Consider the following 14511-nt stretch of genomic DNA (forward strand, 5'->3'; position numbering starts at 1 on the left):
GTGCATGATGTCAAACAAGATATTTCAAAAACTTGAGCTGCATAATAGGAAATCAAATAGTGTATGTCCTTCGCTATGTGGTAGGTTCCTGCGGACGTTATCTCCTGTTTTTGACTATTTTTTTTCATACGGTGTTAATGTGGAAATGGAAGACGCCAGGCTCAATTTGGTCAGTGCTGAGTGTGGCACGGGCTGGAGATGTTGACATGCGGAGTTTCAAGCACACTTCATTCTCTATTGCAGGGGTTGGGAACCTTTATGGCTGAGAGAGCCATGAAAGCCAAATATTTTAATATGGATTTCCGTGAGAGCCGCACAATATTTTATAACACTGAATACAACTAAATGCGTGCATTTTTAAGTGAGATGAACATTTTTAGAGTATAATAAGTCTCTTATTCTTTATAATAACATTGTCATTCTGAAGCTAACCAATAATAAATAAAATACTTCTTAACACTAATGCGACTTCTTGAACTGGTGGGGTAGGAAACGGATGCATGGATTAAAATGCATGGGAATGTTTTATATTTTCAACGTTGTTTTTAACACTTTAACACGAACCATGAATTGAGTTACGTGGACCCCGATTTATACAAGTTGAAAAACTTATTGGGGTGTTACCATTTAGTGGTCAATTGCACGAAAATACGTACTGTACTGTGCAATGTACTAATAAAAGTTTCAATCAATCAATCAATCAATCAAAACTGTGATTACCAGCGTAATTATTCATTACTTATCGTGTTAAGCAATGTCAGCTAAGGTTCATCTGAGAGCCAAATGCAGTCACCAAAAGAGCCACATCTGACAAATTTTCAAATGATGCTACAAATTAGTAGTGCTGCTGCTTTTTGTAGCAACGCTTTTGCTGCATACTTTACATATTACGTCTGTTCAGCATCTTCCCGCTTGAAGCCAGACCACCACCAGACGATGGACCCCGTCTGTTTTTTTTTGGGAAATTAATTATTCTTCCCCCATTTGTTTCCAGATTCGCACCTTCTCTCTCTCGTATTACCACTCTCACCGCTCCCTTTGCACCACCTGCCACTGCTAACGTTACCCATGCTCGGCGAGGGCGTATGACGTTGCACGCTCAACAGTATGTGACGTGTGTAAAAAAGTGCGCTTATTCTATCTCTCTGTGAGAAGGAGAGACAAGAAAGAATGAGCAAAGCCTGTAGTGTAATGCCTGCAGCTAAAAACAAACTGCGTGAGAACATATACTCGAATACTCACGATGTAGTCATTTTTTATACCGCACAGAGACAAACCCCCGTCATATCGAGTATTTTCGATATATCGCCCAGCCCTAGTTCCACCAGAACCTACCATTGGAAACAAACAATGATTACACGTACAAAAACTTTATTTATGTTTTTCAAAACAGCTCGAACCGATTGTGTTGCTATGGTCTCTGCCAAGCTTGTATCATTACATGAAGGCTATACATTCATGTAACCGGAAGAACTTCAGCTAACCAATTTTAGAAGAACCCATTTTTTGGTTTGTTTTAAAAAGGCTAAGAACAATGTTTTACATATATTTGAATACAATCAACATAACGTTTTTGTTATATTTTATCATTTTGCTGTATTTTTCAATTGTTGCTGCTGTATGTATTACTACAATGTAACACAGGTTGCACTTTGTACATCTCTGGTTTATTTACATAAATATTTCTGCTCTCCCTAAATGTTGGAATTTAGTTTGACAGATAGGTCAATAGTAATTAGATACATCATATAAAGGCAAACAAATAGTTGTTTCAGTTGGAAACAACTACAAACTTATGTTTGTTATAGACTCCACGATGAAGGTACTGTAAAACTAAGCACACCAAGTACACATACATGTTGGAATCATGTTAAATCAACAATACAGTGTGGTATCAACTGAAAAAAGCAATGAAACCATACAAGGTTGGCACTTGTTTCAATAGCTTAATGCTAACATACATTGGAAGATCCCATTGACAGGCTAATTGAAATTAGCATTGCGAATGTTTAACAAACGATATTTACATAGAACAAAAGTGACATGCAACGGAACATGTATATATATATTCGTCAAACTGTAGAAATGAATATTGAAGCTAGCTTTGTACTAATTGGCTAATCTGCTCTGTGCTGAGTAACTAACTGTTGCTCACCCTATCATGACTTTCCGTCTTAATTTTCTGTGTTTAGCTGGCTCTTCTTTAGATGGTAAATGGGTTATACTTTTCTACCTTCAACATACTTGCCAACCTTGAGACCTCCATTTTCTGGAGGTGGGGGGCGTAGTCGGGGGGTAGGGGGGGGGCGTGGTTATTTACAGCTGTTGTGTGCGCAGTTGTGCACTGCACTTTCTAAAGTGGATGTTATTGTCACATATGCATGATTGATTGAAACTTGTATTAGTAGATTGCACTGTACAGCACATATTCCGTACAATTGACCACTAAATGGTAACACCGCAATAAGTTTTTCAACTTGTTTAAGTCGTGGTACAAATATATAATATCAGCATAATACAGTCATCACACAAGTTATTCATCATAGTATATACATTGAATTATTTACAATCCGGGGGGTGTGATGAGGAGCTTTGATTGATATCAGTACTTTAGTCATCAACAATTGCATCAACAGAGAAATGGACATTGAAACAGTGTAGGTGTGACTTAGTAGAATATGTACAGCGAGCAGAGAACATAGTGAGTTCAAATAGCATAAGAACAAGTATATACATTAGAAATACATTTGATTATTTACATGAGGTTATTTACAATCCGGGGAGATGGGATGTGAATTCAGGAGGATAAAGGGTCAAAGCTGCCTGGAGGTGTTGTGCTGGTGCATGTACAGTAGATGGCAGTATTTTCCTGTTTAAGAGTGTCACGTGCTGTTTATGGCAGACAAACTGCCTTACGGTAAAGTGGTAGACGCAAACGTGACTGCTGTTGTTGTGTGTTGTTACTGCGCTGAGAGGACGTTAATGGAACTGCCTAACTATAAACCCACATAAGAAACCAAGAATTCACCCTCGATCGTTCTATAGTTATAACGTCATTGGGTAGACACACTCTCAGACACGTGACTCAGGTCCTCGTGGAGCTGGAGGGGGCGTGGCCTCCAGCTCTGCCTGAATTTCGGGAGATTTTTGGGAGAAAATTTGTCCCGGGAGGTTTTCGGGAGAGGCGCTGAATTCCGGGAGTCTCCCGGAAAATCCGGGAGGGTTGGCAAGTATGACCTTTAAGGTACTCAAAGCACTTTGAGACTATTTCCACATTTGCCCATTCACACACACATTCACACACTGAGGCCCGAACCACGACCCATCAGGAGCAAGTGTGAAGTGTCTCGCTCCAGGACACAACGGACGTAACCAGGTTGCTGGCACGGCCCCTCTACCAACCCAGCCTCGCCGTCCCGTCCCATTATCTAGCGCTCTTATTTTTTTATTGCCACTTTCTATCTTCTGCTAGTTGATCTCTGCTCCGGAGTGCTTTTATTCCATCTGCTCCTGACTAAGGATCTAGAGACTGACCTATCCCTGATCACTAATCAGGGGTGTTCTTATACCTTCCCTCCAGCATAGGTATATTGCATTTGCTTATAAAATGTTTGTTATGGTAATTTTGTGCCAAATCCTACTATCTCTATCTTTATCTATTCCACTCTTGGTATAATTATTGCATGTTTTAAGAACACTGGTCCATTGCCCTGACCATGCTGGTACTCCCTTAGTTGTCCTGAATACAAGGACTGTTGACCTGCACATCACCTGCCTTCTCTGCATCTTGGGGTCACAGAACAAGCCACCATGATAAATGTGTTTTGGGGTTGCTCATTCGGAGGATAACAAAAACAAAAGTAGACTATTTCATTGTAAGTAAAATTGTAGTTTTCAAATATGCGTTATCCCTGCCAGGATGTTATTTTTCTGTTGCCGTTGGTTTGTTCGTATTTTACAAAATAACTCAAACAGTTATCGGCGGATTTTCATGAACATTTCAATTTCATTAAATGGAATTACAGCAAGTAATTTTGGGGCTGATCCTGTTATGTTCGAGGCGAATACTTACCTCAAGATGCAGAAGGACAAAACGACTAGACTCAGTGGAGAATGAGTAAGGCCTAAATAGCTCGCTGATTAGTGATCAGGAGCAGCTCAGCCTCCTGATCACTTCGGACACCAATTAGTGTCCATGATAACAAAGGGAGCATAAGAACAGAAATGAACACTAATCTAAGGAGATAAGACCAAACTAAGCATCACAAACATGACAGATCGGCAGATTTCTACTTTGTTACCTTACATTTACATTTCTGTGTGTGTGTGTATGCTAGCTGTCACGCCTACACCCACAGAGACAAATATGACTGACCAAAAGCTTTAATCTGTTCCTGTCATCCCACTGTAGATAACTCAAAAAGTTATGGGTACATTTTGATAACTTTTTCGGGAATTGTCAGAAATGGGATAAGGGTCCAAATCACCATCTGGTTTCAGGACTTATTTTCCAATAGGAGGTAGGTTCTGCTTTTTTAAATCTAATTTTTTAGATTGCTATAACAGTTTTAATTATTAGCGACACAGGGTGCACTGGACGCAATTACTCTAAACCAGGGATATCAAACGTACGGCCCATGGGCCGTAAAAGGCCTGCAAACAGGTTTAATCCGGTGTTTGCTAAAATAAGCTGCAAGTTTTTAATGAAATAAACTGCTGTTCTACATGTGTCCACTGGATGTCGCAATAGCAATTCAAGTTTAATCGATATTACACATCACACTGTTCAAAGATGACGTGTCAGCTGACTTTAAGCGCCCTTTGGATTGGCTGCCGCTACTCCAATCCGCGCAGGTGCAAGCAATCAGCTGCTCCTGTTGTGGCTGGCAGCAGACTAATTTTGTAGGAACGCACAATACCATCTTTAATTGTAAATTATCCACTCAACAGATAAAATGAAGAACTGGCAAGATTCATTATTAAGTCAACATGACCATCATCTTTATAATTAGAGGTCTATGCAGCGCTTGCAATTTGTTGACGGCACGATGCGCACCCTGAACTCCATCGTAAAAATTTGTTTTTACATTTGTTTTTTGTTCAATTTTATTTCATGCTTCACATCAGTTGTATTTGTGGTTATGTTACCTTTAAATCACCTATTATGGTGTCATTTTGACAATTACTAATAATCGTAGTGTTTGAATGACGACAAATTAATGTTTTTTGGCAGTTTGAGGAATCACTCAATTACTTTTCAAAACCTGTCTTTAATGGAGAATTGCCAACATGAAAATGCTAAACAGGAAGTGCTTAAAGTTGAATGGCTTTGTAAATATAGTGGGACCACGTCTAAGTTCAACTACTGTATTTTTCGGATTATAAATCACAGTTTTTTTCATAGTTTGGCCGGAGGTGCGATTTATTATCTGGAGCGACTTATGTGTGAAATTATTAACATATTACCGTAAATATCCATCCATCCATCCATCCATCAATTTCTACCACTTATTCCCTTTGGGGTCGCTGGTGCCTATCTCAGCTACAATCGGGCGGAAGACAGCGTACACCTTGGACAAGTCGCCACCTCATCGCAGGGCACCGTAAAATATCAAATAATATTATTTATCTCATTCACGTATATCTGGTCATATAGGGAGGTCATGGCAGAAAATATGCATTGTGAAAAAAAAGTTGCTACCTGCTACTACTCTATCAGAGCAAGGACAACAATGTCCCGAAAACTGCCAGCAGAAAATGCAAAAATGCGACTTATACTCTAAAGCGACTTATATATGTTTTGTTCCTTCTTTATTATGCATTTTTGGCCAGTGCGATTTATACTCCGGAGCGATTTATAATCCGATAAATACTGTACCTTGAAGTGTTTTGCTAAGAGTATTATTTGGAATGTGGACATTTTCAGAATATGCTTGTTCTATTTGGCAAAAGTAAGACAAAAGAAAACAGTTGTGAAGTTGTCTTTATTTTTAAATTATTTTGCCATGATTTTACCGGTCCGGCCCGCGTGGAAACAGATTTTCCTCCATGCGGCCCATGAGATAAAATGACTTGTACATCCCTGCACTAAACTATGAAGTCATTTACAAACCCCGTTTCCATATGAGTTGGGAAATTGTGTTAGGTGTAAATATAAACGGAATACAATGATTTGCAAATCATTTTCAAGCCATATTCAATTGAATGCGCTACAAAGACAGCATATTTGATGTTCATACTCATAAACTTTATTTTTTTTTTGCAAATAATCATTAACTTAGGGCATGTTCACCACTGTGTTACATCACCTTTTCATTTAACAACACTCAATAAACGTTTGGGAACTGAGGAAACTAATTGTTGAAGCTTTGAAAGTGGAATTCTTTCCCATTCTTGTTTTATGTAGAGCTTCAGTCGTTCAACAGTCCGGGGTCTCCGCTGTCGTATTTTACGCTTCATAATGCGTCATACATTCTCGATGCGAAATAGACGGCGGCATATGTTGTTCCAAAACCTGTATGTGCCTTTCATCTTTAATGGTACCGTCAGAGATGTGTAAGTTACCCATGCCTTGGGCACTAATGCACCCCCATACCATCACAGATGCTGGCTTTTGAACTTTGCGTGGATAACAGTCTGGATGGTTCGCTTCCCCTTTGGTCTGCATGACAAAATGTCAAATATTTCCAAAAACAATTTGAAATGTGGACTAGTCAGACCACAGAACACTTTTCCACTTTGCCTCAGTCCATCTTAGATGATCTCGGGCCCAGAGAAGCCGGCGGCGTTTCTGCAAGTTGTTGATAAATGGCTTTCGCTTTGCATAGTAGAGTTTTAACTTGCACTTACAGATGTAGCGACGAACTGTGTTTATTGACAGTGGTTTTCTGAAGTGTTCCTGAGCTCATGTGGTGATATCCTTTAGAGATTGATGTCGGTTTTTGATACAGTGCTGTCTGAGGGATCGAAGGTCACGGTCATTCAATGTTGGTTTCTGGCCATGCCGCTTATGTGGAGTGATTTGTCCGGATTCTCTGAACCTTTTGGTGATATTATGGACCGTAGATGTTGAAATCCCTAAATTTCTTGCAATTGCACATTGAGAAACGCTAGTCTTAAACTGTTTGACTATTTGCTCACGCAGTTGTAGACAAAGGGGTGTACCTCACCCCATCCTTTCTTGTGAAAGACTGAGCATTTTTTGGGAAGCTTTTTTTATTCCCAATCCTGGCACCCACCTGTTCCCAATTAGCCTGCACACCGGTGGGATGTTCCAAATAAGTGTTTGATGAGCATTCCTTAACTTTATCAGTATTTATTGACACCTTTCCCAACTTCTTTGTCACGTGTTACTTGCATCAAATTATAATGTTAATGATTATTTGCAAAAAAAAAAAAAAAAGTTTATCATTTGAACATCAAATATGTTGTCTTTGTAGCATATTCAACTGAATATGGGTTGAAAATGATTTGCAAATCATTGTAGTCCGTTTATATTTACATCTAACACAATTTTACAACTCATATGGAAACAGGGTTTTTAAGATTATTTTCACAGAAAATGGCACTGAGACCCCTGGTGTTTGGTAAATGTTTCTGCGAACATTATTTTGGTGCCAAAGGTAATAAACAGCAACAGGCACCCAATTGACTGCCCAATCAGGAGGTAAACTCCACTAGGGCAGCATTAAAGGCCTACTGAAATGAGATTTTCTTATTTAAACGGGAATAGCAGGTCCATTCTATGTGTCATTCATTTCGCGATATTGCCATATTTTTGCTGAAAGGATATAGTAGAGAACATCCAAGATAAAGTTCGCAACTTTCGGTGCTAAGAGAAAAGCCCTGCCTTTACCGGAAGTCGCAGACGATGATGTCACATGTTGATGGCTCCTCACATATTCACATTGATTTTAATGGGAGTGTCCAACAAAAACAGTTATTCGGACCGAGAAAACGACAATATCCCCATTAATTTGAGCGAGGATGAAAGATTCGTGTTTGAGGATATTGATAGCGACGGACTAGAAAAAAAAAAAAAAAACGAGTTAAAAAAAAAAAACGTGATAGCATTGGGATGTATTCCGATGTTTTTAAAGACATTTACTAGGATAATTCTGGGAAATCCCTTATCTTTCTATTGTGTTGCTAGTGTTTTAGTGAGTTAAATAGTACCTGATAGTTGGAAGGGTGTGTCCACGGCCGGGTGTTGACGCGCAGTGTCTCAGGGGAGTTGACGGCAGCTTCATGGACCGCACAAGCTCAGCTTTTATCCGGTAAGAACTGACTTTTTAACCACAATTTTCTCACCGAAACCTGCTGGTTGACATTTGGTCTGGATCCATGTCTGCTTGACCGCGCTCTGATCCATAGTAAATGTTCATCCCCGGGAATTTTAAACAAAGAATCACCGTGTGTTTGTGTGGCTAAAGACTAAAGCTTCCCAACTCCATCTTTCTACTGTGACTTCTCCAATATTAATTGAACAAATTGCAAAAGATTCAGCAACACAGATGTCCAAAATACTGTGTAATTATGGCGTTAAAGCAGGCGACTTTTACCTGTCTGTGTGCGTAGGGCTCACACTTCCTAAAACCTTGTGACGTCACGCCTACACGTCATCATTACACGACGTTTCTAAGACGAAACTCCCGGGAAATAAAAAATTGTAATTTAGTAAACTAAAAAGGCCGTATTGGCATGTGTTGCAATGTTAATATTTCATCATTGATATATAAACTATCAGACTGTGTGGTGGGTAGTAGTGGGTTTCAGTAGGCCTTTAACTTAGTTTCCTTCTGTTATTTTGTTAAACTATTGAAATCAGACCAAAATATGGTTCAATCGACTGTTTTTGATATTTATTTTATGTTAGTCATTTTATCATATTTCATGATGTCTGACTTGCCTCCCTTGATTTAGACTAACCATTAAAGCTCCCCCTTTGATTTATTACCAAGATCATCCATGTGGACCTTGTAGATCTATGCAGTGAAAATCTGATTTATTCTGATACATGTTTCATTTCTTTTCTTTAACTTTTTAACATGTTTTAGACAAAGAACATGACGCAGCATCTCTTATAACTTACAGTATAAGAACAGGGGAGTGGGTACAAAGGGACTTCAAATGACCCAGCTGTCAAGCCTCATTTGGAAAGCAGTCGGCACAAATTTTTTCACGGCCTGAAAGACAATGACAGTTATGGAACACCGGTGTTGGTACTCTTCTCGGCTTTATGAGGTGCAGCACCCAAACAGAAGCTTATAAAACGTCTGTGCACCAACAAATATTTCACTCCCAACTGCTGCCAACCAAGACTTTATAGGCTCGTTTCCAAGACATAGTGCATTCCAGAACACCGGACATTAAAATGTGTGGTAAGGCGTGACAAAGACAGGAAGCCTTTTCCAATTTGACATGTACTTGGATTGTTTTCTATTATTTATTTTTTTTAACTGGCTGTTTTCCCATCAGAATTGAGATGACTAACAGGTGATGCGACAAGCCACCAGGGGGCAGCAAGTCTCCTGACCTTACTTGTTTCCACTTTTATGGAAGCCAACTGAAAATGTCACAGAAATCCATGACAGCAAGTCGCTGACATAATGATACATACTATCATACTTATCTATATCATAGAAATATGTTTTAATGGCCTACTGAAATGAGATTTTCTTATTTAAAAAGGGATTGCAGGTCCATTCTATGTGTCATACTTGATCATTTCGCGATATTGCCACATTTTTGCTGAAAGGATTTAGTAGAGAACATCGACAATAAAGTTTGCAACTTTTTGTCTGTAATAAAAAAGCCTTGCCTTTACCGGAAGTAGCAGACGATGTGCTCGTGAAGTCACGGGTTGTAGGGCTCCTCACATCCTCACATTGTTTACAATCATAGCCTCCAGCAGCAAGAGCTATTCGGACCGAGAAAGCGAATATTCGTGGATGAGGAAAGTTAGAGTGAGGCACTAAAATAAAAATAAAAAGCGACGGCTCCGGGCGGCGGCAGTGGGTGCATTTCAGATGTAATTAGACACATTTACTAGGATCATTTTGGAAAATCCCTTATCTGCTTATCGTGTTGATAGTATTTTAGTGAGATTCTTCCAAACACAAGCACCTGGGGATAGGTTGATTGGCAACACTAATAATGTGAATGTGAGTGTGAATGTTGTCTGTCTGTCTGTGTTGGCCCTGCGATGAGGTGGCGACTTGTCCAGGGTGTACCCCGCCTTCCGCCCAATTGTAGCTGAGGTAGGCGCCAGCGCCCCCCGCGACCCCAAAAGGGAATAAGCGGTAGAAAATGGACGGATGGATATACTGTCATACCTGAAAGTCGGATGGCTGCGGTGAACGCCAGTGTCTCTGAGAGAAGCCGAGGAGCCAAGATCACAGCTTCTTTTTGACAGCTACAGGAGGAGGTCCCCTAATCCACTGAAGTCTCCGGTAAGAGCCGACTTAATATCACAATTTTCCCATCCAAAAACCTGCTGCTCTGTGTTAAAGCTTCACAAGAAAACAAAGAAACACCGGCTGCAATCCACCGCTTTCCACCAACAGCATTCTTATTTGAGGTCTCCATTATTAATTGAACAAATTGCAAAAGATTCAGCAACACAGATGTCCAAATTACTGTGTAATTATGCGATGAAAAGAGACGACTTTTAGCGGTGTGTGGTGCTGGGCTAATATGTCAGCTACAACCCGAGACGTCACAAACACGCGTCATCATTCCGCGACGTTTTCAACTGGAAACTCCATGGGAAATTTAAAATTGTAATTTAGTAAACTAAAAAGGCTGTATTGGCATGTGTTGAAATGTTAATATTTCATCATTGATATATAAACTATCAGACTGCATGGTCGTTAGTAGTGGGTTTCAGTAGGCCTTTAAACTGTGCAGCTTTGCGTTTCAACTTACTAACGTCCTCAGTGACTTATCCCTCTGAGAGCCAACGTCCCCTGCACTGGACATTTGTGTTTTCCGTAACACTGTAATTTTTTTTGTCTTAAGAAATAAAGCAAAAAAAAAAAAAAAATGTCCACTGCAGAGTATGCTAGTTCTCAAGAGCAAATAGGAAACGCTTGAGGCTTTGTCGGGCTTCACGGTGGCAGAGGGGTTAGTGCGTCTGCCTCACAATACGAAGGTCCTGCAGTCCTGGGTTCAAATCCAGGCTCGGGATCTTTCTGTGTGGAGTTTGCATGTTCTCCCCGTGAATGCGTGGGTTCCCTCCGGGTACTCCGGCTTCCTCCCACTTCCAAAAAACATGCACCTGGAGATAGGTTGATTGGCAACACTAAAATTGGCCCTAGTGTGTGAATGTGAGTGTGAATGTTGTCTGTCTATCTGTGTTGGCCCTGCGATGAGGGGGCGACTTGTCCAGGGTGTACCCCGCCTTCCGCCCGACTCTAGCTGAGATAGGCGCCAGCGCCCCCCGCCACCCCAAAAGGGAATAGGCGGTAGAAAATGGATGGATGGATGAGGCTTTGTCAGTGTGGTTTTGTCATGAAAGCTCATTTAAACCTATTGATTGAATTGATTGAAACTATTATTACCGTATTTTTCAGACTATAAGTCACAGTTTTTTTCATAGTTTGGCCGGGGGTGCGACTTATACTCCGGAGTGACTTATGTGTGAAATTATTAAGACATTACCGTAAAATATCAAATAATGTTATTTATCTCATTCGCGGAAGAGACGAAGAAAATGTCAGCAATCGTCACACACACGTCAACCAATAAGAATTCGGTGGGGGAGGGTCAGGGCAGAAGTGCATTGTGGGTCATGGAATGCTAACTGCTGTATGCTATATGCTACTGCTGTAGCTATTAAAATAGATAATTTTATCGTTGGCGGTAACTTATAAAAACTGAGAAGGGCTGAACAAAAATGGCACCGAAAAGGTAATCATGTACTGCAGATTACAAGCAGGACGTTGTGAAATATGCAGCAGAAAACGACAAGAGGAATCGGCGCATACCTTTGGAGTCGGCAGAGATGTTTAGAAGCGACATCGAGGAAGATTTCATCTGATTTATCGATTAGGAGTGACAGATTGTTTGGTAAACGTATAGCATGTTCTATATGTTATAGTTATTTGAATGACTCTTCCCATAATATGTTATGTTAACATACCAGGCACCTTCTCCGTTGGTTATTTATGCGTCATACCGCCTTTTGTTCACTATTCTTTATTTATTTTAAATTACCTTTCAAATGTCTATTCTTGGTGTTGGATTTTATCAAATAAATTTCCCCCAAAAATGCGACTTATACTGCAGTGCGACGTTTATATGTTTTTTTCCTTCTTCATTATGCATTTTCGGCCGGTGTGACGTATACTCCTGAGCGATTTATAATCCGAAAAATACGGTGGTAGATTGCACAGTACAGTACATATTCCATAGAATTCACCACTAAAGGGTAACACCCAAATACGTTTTTCAACTTATTTAAGTCGGGGTCCACGTTAATCAATTCATGGTAGCACCTATTTAACAATTTTAATGCTATATATTACACTTTAAGAGATTTTATTAAGGATGCACAATCCACCACATGGCAGTAGAGTGTTTAATACAGGGGTTTCAAGCTCACTTTACCTGGGGGCCATTAGATGCAGAGTCTGGGTGAGGCTGGGCCGCAAGAAAAGATTTCCAAAAATAAAAATAGCATACTCCTCTGCATGTCTAGTTGTGTAATGACGTTTCAAATTGTATCCCTTGTGCACCGCAACTTTATCTGTGCAAATAAGACATGTCGGGGTGCCCCTGTGCTCAACAAAGAAGTATTGCATCTCCCACTTTTCCTATAATTTTTTTGCTCACCACTAACCTTTCTCTTCACTGCAGGCTTTAAAAAAGACATGTTTGGGGTTGTGGAATATATTTGTATTTTTCCGACGCACGAAGAATAATGTTATTTCCGCAATGTGTGTCGTTCCGCTTTTCCTCCCTACAGCAACACGGTGGTCGGCGACTAATAGCCGGGAAAGTACCGGGAAAGCGAGCGCAAAAAAGTGACGGCTCCGGGAGTTTAATCCGGCATCATATAGTCGTGTTCATCGTGTAAGGCAATTCAAATCAAACAATAAAAAACACAAATAACAATTTAAATTGTACAGGTTATCGGGGACTGTTATTACTGACGGACAAGTGTCGCGGCGTGACTGGAGCCAGGCACGTAAGAAAACCCTCGTCTCCATGGCAACGTTTCTGTCGCTTTCACTCATTTGCCGCTTTTCCACCAATGCAGGGGTAGGCAACCCAGAACGTTGAAAGAGCCATTTTGGACCCAAATAACACAACGCTGTCATGTACCACTCATATAAAACTTGCGGGCCTCACTAACATTAAACTTTCATATTAAGGTGGGGGCCGCAAAATAACGTTTCATGGGCCTCGATTTGCCCGCTGGCCAAGTGTCTGAGGCCCCTGGTTTAATATCTTAAAATGTGTTTATTGGCAATTCCAACTGTGACCACACCATCAGTTGCTATGTAGAGTAGCGATTTCCATCATTTTCATCAGACTGCATTACAAAATGACTAACCCACCCACCTTCCTCACATGCGAGATCCACCCAGTAATGCGACAATATGAATCCCTTCCCTAATGTAAGTGTCGTGTGTGTGCACACCCGGAGGCAAACAAGAGCCAAACAAAGTTGGATATGACAAAGAGTGCCTGTGGATTTGTGCAGACAAAAGTCAGTGTCTTCAACGATGGTCAAGGTGTGATTATTTCCACGAGGAAATTACATATCGCTCTAGCCCTCGGGTCGTCTCTGGCAAACTTTTTGTCTCGATTCATCTCAACTTTGCTATGGAAAATGGCGAACGCCAGGTTTTTTTTTAGGATTGCAAGCTTGTTACATGAGGCCCCAGGACAGGAAATAACACCAAGCACAGAAACATAAGTACAAGTTAGAAACTGTCATGCAGGATCATGACAGCAGTGATAGGAAAAACCTTTCTTTGCTTCTTTAGCAGCAGGCATATTCATTGGCTTTTTTTTAAAACGTAGATATTTGTTTCTCGTGTATTTGTATTGCTTCAAAACATGCAGATGATTAAATTCAGGTTTGTGTCAAATGCCGATAAATGGTCTATTTTTGATCTTTTTTCCTATACAAGGCACACCGGATTATAGGGCTCATTAAGGGGTCATATTATTTTATTTTTTTCTAAATGGAAAACACTTCCTTATGGTCTACATAACATGTAATGGTGGTTCTTTGGTCAAAATGTTGCATAGATTATGTTTTACAGGTCATTTTCAAGCCGCTTTCTTACTGTCGCTTCTGCATGCGCCGTTTTGTTGGCGTTCTTATTTACGTGGCTCACCTTCGGCAGCGTCTTCTCCCCGTCATCTTTGTTGTAGCGGTGTAGCGTGCAAGGACGGGAGTGGAAGAAGTGTCAAAAGATAGAGCTAACTGTTTTGATGAAATTCAGTCTTTACTTCAACCATTAACGGAGAAGCATCTCCTCATCTGGAAACAACATC

General features: G+C 40.4%; 1 protein-coding gene across 1 annotated transcript in view; it reads left to right on the forward strand.

Annotated features, from left to right (window-relative positions):
• The window catches only part of LOC133569664 (collagen alpha-1(XXI) chain-like), a 222237-nt gene that overhangs the window by 139999 nt on the left and 67727 nt on the right, over positions 1-14511 (forward strand). The window lies entirely within an intron of this gene.

The sequence above is a fragment of the Nerophis ophidion genome, linkage group LG15, assembly GCF_033978795.1.
Source record: "Nerophis ophidion isolate RoL-2023_Sa linkage group LG15, RoL_Noph_v1.0, whole genome shotgun sequence".
Classification (NCBI taxonomy): domain Eukaryota; kingdom Metazoa; phylum Chordata; class Actinopteri; order Syngnathiformes; family Syngnathidae; genus Nerophis; species Nerophis ophidion.